Source organism: Kogia breviceps, chromosome 14 (assembly GCF_026419965.1).
Source record: "Kogia breviceps isolate mKogBre1 chromosome 14, mKogBre1 haplotype 1, whole genome shotgun sequence".
In the NCBI taxonomy this organism is placed as follows: domain Eukaryota; kingdom Metazoa; phylum Chordata; class Mammalia; order Artiodactyla; family Physeteridae; genus Kogia; species Kogia breviceps.
The window spans coordinates 2,578,003-2,582,505 of NC_081323.1; positions in this window are offsets into that span (position 1 = coordinate 2,578,003).

Here is a 4,503-nt window from a genome sequence, read left to right on the forward strand (position 1 = left end):
CTTATCAGTGGGGCCCCCGAGTTAACACAGAAAAGCACTTTTCTCCCCCGAAGTTTCCCAACGTCAAGATGAAGAGGTCAGGCAGCCTCACTTTCAGATCTCAGGGTCTATTTTCTCAAAACTCATCACGGAGTTTTGACCATATACCTTCTTTAAAACAATCTGGTAAATAAAGGCTTGAAATCTCAGAAAGAAGAAAATGAGATGTTTATTTCTTATTAACTGGCAGCTTTTTAATATTGGCTGTGGAATAATGATTGAAATTGTGGGTGGGGTATGTGTGTTGTGTTTGTATTTTTCCAGCGTCTCAGGAAAATATTTCAGTTTGCTAGTCATTTGGTCTCCAGAGCATGGCCATTTCCATGGCTTTCTATGGGGCTTGGGGGTCTAAGCCTAGGGGGTTAGGGAGAATTCACAGGGGCAAGAGAAGCCTAAGTCTTCTGTTTCCAGATTTGCCAAGGTCTGCTCTGATTTTCCATTCCCTCGTTCCAGCCTTAGCTTTGAAATGGGAAATGCAAGGCAGGATCCTTTGTTTGGCTTATTTGTCTCTGTTGCTTAATTGCTTTTTATTATCTGTTGAATGGAATAATTATGTGCACAATCCGCCGAATTCTGCTTTTTATTAACATTTTATTTAGAAATGTTTTGTACTGAATGGGTTTTATGAGTGACTCCGTGTGTGTGTGTGTGTGTGTGTGTGTGTGTGTGTGTGTGTGTGTGTGTGTAGCAGCAACTGATCCACTGCCAACAATTAAACCTCGAAAAATCGGGGATTGGCGACATACTTTTCTCCAGTCCAAAACCCAACGACTTTCTTTACCCTTCCAGATTTACTGTTTTCTTATAACATTAGCTTTTACATGTCCTCAGGGCAATTTTGTCACTTTGAAAAGATATTTTAAATTGAGTGATACTTTGGCAGCGCGCAGGCAATGTCTCACATGTTAAGTATGTCTCCTCATTTGGGGGCTTCCCTGGTGGCACAGTGGATAGGAATCCAACTGCCAATGCAGGGGACACGGGTTCGAGCCCTGGTCCGGGAAGATCCCACATGCCGCGGAGCAACTAGGCACATGCGTCACAACTACTGAAGCCTGCACGCTTAAAGCCCGTGCTCTGCAACAAGAGAAGCAACCACAACGAGAAGCCCGCGCACCACAAAGAAGAGTAGCCCCCGCCCACTGCAACTAGAGAAAGCCCGCGCACAGCAATGAAGACCCAACGCAGCCACAAATAAATTAAATAAATAAATTTATTTATTTAAAAAAGTAGGTATCCTTGCTTTAATGCATGTCACATTGAGATCTGGGAGGAATGCCCAGTGACCAAGAAGATTTTCCCTGAAGACGTATTTAGGGAGGCATATTTTCCTTGGCTCTCCTAAGCACACACGATCTGGGTGTGAGCATCCCTCAAGAAAGACAGAGTCAGCTGATGGCTCTTTTACACTGTTTCCATTAAAAATTCAGCTCTCACCCAACTGCATTTATCAAATTTTCTTTATCACCTTTAATCCTGGAAGCAGATCACTAGCCTATTAATGGTGTAGATATTTGGGTGTTTAAATAACTCTGTATTATATTTTAAAAGACCCAAGTTAGGAAGGAAAGAGTTTCACAGAGTAAAGCCGCACTACAGCCACTCTCCCACTGCTTAAATTTAAAGCTCTAGAAAAAGTACAAATGACAGTTATCTGGTCTGAACATAAGTGGGTTGATTGCCTGGCAAACCAACACAAACCACAATAAACCTGACCAAGAGGATTGTAATGGGAGTCATAGCATAAAATTCAAAATGTTCAGAATAGAATCCAAAACAGCCCAACATACAAAGCCAAGAGAAATGTGATCAATTGTCAAGGAAAAGACAATCAGCAAAATTCCAACCCCACGATGAGTCAAATTTTGAAATGATCAGGTAAAGACATTTAAGCAATTATTCGAACTATGTTCCATAAAGTAAAGCTAAACACACTTGAAATGAATAGAAATATACAGTTTCTCAGAAGGGAAACAAATGGTATAAAAAAGAAGCAAATGGAAAGTTTAGAAGTGAGCATTTAATATCTGAAGTTAAACTCACTGGATGAGTGCAATTCTAAAATGCAGATACGTAAAGAATTATTGGATTTGAAGCTAGACCAAGAAAAAAATTCCAATCTGAGGAACCCAGAAAAAAATTTAATGAAAATGAATAGCATCTATTGGGTGATATCGTAAGTCCTAACTTTTTTTTGCCTGTATCAGGAGAGGAGAAAGAGATTAATGCAGGAAAAATAAATAAATAATAGCTGAAGATATCTTAAATTTGGTGAAATAAAAAAAGTTATAGATCAAAGAAACTTAAAAATCCAAACAAGATAAAAAAAAAATTCACAGACACACCTTAATCAAAGTACTGACAGAAAAATAAAGACAAAGAAAAAAATCGAGAAAACAGTTTGAGGACAGGAATTTTTCATCAGAAATCACGGTGGCCAGAAGACATCTTTAAAACCCATAAATAAAGGAATTATCTCTCCAGACATCATACTTAATGGTTAAAAACTAGAAACTTTCCTTATTACGATTAGAAACAAGGCAAGGATATCCACTCTCACCACTGTGACCCAACATTGTTCTGGAAATCCTGGCCAGTGCAATGAGAGGAGGAAAGGAAAGAGAATATGTACAAATTGTGAATGGACACGTAAAACTGTTTTTGCTCACAGATGCGATGATCGTCTGTGTGGAAAATCCTTAAAAATGGACCATCTCCCCACAAACCCTGGAACTAACAAGGGAGTATGGCAAGGTCATAGGACATGAGATTAGATTAAAATACAAAAGTCAAATAAATATATAACCAATCTCATCATAAGAAAACATCAGATCAACCTAATTTGAAATATAAAAACAATAAATAAAGAAGGAAAGACTGAGAAGCTATCACAGATCAGAGGTGACTTAAGGATACACGGTGACTAAATGCAAAGCTTATCTTGGATGGGATTCTGGAAGAGAAAGAGTAAATTAATGGAAAAACTGGTGAAATTGAATAATGTTTGTAGTTTAGTTAATTATGTATTGATGTCAATTCTTTGGTTGTGATCAAGGTACCATGTTTATATAAGATATGCCCCTTAGGGGGAGCTGGCCTAAGTGGATATGGTGGTAAAGGTAGATTCTGTACTTCATTTGCAATGCTTGTGTAAATCTAAAATGAGTTCAAACTACCAAATTGAAAAAACAACAAAAGAAACGAAGTCTTTTTCAGAGGCAGCACCAAGGAGGGATGGGTGGAGCAAGGGACTGTTGGATCTCTCATAATTTTCATACTTTATTTCCTGGTTACTACAAAGAAAAATAATAATAATAACAATAATAGTCTACGACGTGTACAGTGATATTTTCCAATCTTATGTAAGTGCAAACAAAAGCATCGTTAGAACACAGTGACATCCTAACAGATGTTTAGCTTAAATCTTATAAAACAACATACTTGCTCTGCAATTGCCACTTTCCAGCAATTTCTCTATCACACCCTCTCAGATTCCTGACCCCAAATTCCTGCATTGAAATTTCGGAGCCATTGGCAAGATCTCTGCAGTTTTATCTTATTTAACTCTCACAACTGCATGACGTAGACATTATTATCACCGGTATACAAATGAGGAAGGCCAAGGCCAATTTAAATTTTTAAATTTTATTTTACTGCAGTGAGAACACTTCACGTGAGAGCTACTCTCTTACCGCGTTTTTAAGTGTATTTTACAGTATCGTCAACTATAGGCACAATATTATATAGCAGATCTCTAGAATTTATTCATTTTGTGCAGCTGAAACTTTATACCCATTGATTAGCAATTTCCTGTTTGTCTCTCACCCCCCCAGATCCTGGCAGCCCGTATTCTACTCTCTGACTCCACAAGTTTGACTATTTTAGATCCCTTGCGTGAGTGGAATCATACGGTATCCACCCTTCTGTGTCTGGCTTATGTCGCTCAGCATAATGTCCTCCACGTTCGTCCAAGTTGTCACAGATGGCAGAATTTCCTTCCTTTTTAAGGCTGAACAATATTCTATTGTATATATGTACCACACTTTCTTTATCCATTTACCTGTTGATGGACATTAAGATTGTTACCACACGCTGGCTTTTGTGAATATTACTGCAACCAACCCTGGAGTGCTAGTATCTCTTTAAGGTCTTGATTTCAACTCTTTTGGATAAATACCCAGAAATGGAATGGCTGAATCCTAGGGTAGTTCTATTTTTTACACTCTGGAACCTCCATACTGTTTTCCATAGTGGTGGCACAATTTTGCATTTCAACGAAATATGCACATGGGTTCCAATTTCTTCACATCCTCACCAATACTTGTTGCCTTTTGTGGTGTTTTTTGATAATAGCCATCCTGATAGGTGTAAGATATCTCATTGTGACTTTGATTTGCATTTCCTTGATGATTAGTGATACTGAGCATCTTTTCCTGTACCTGTTGGCCATTTGGATGTCTTCTT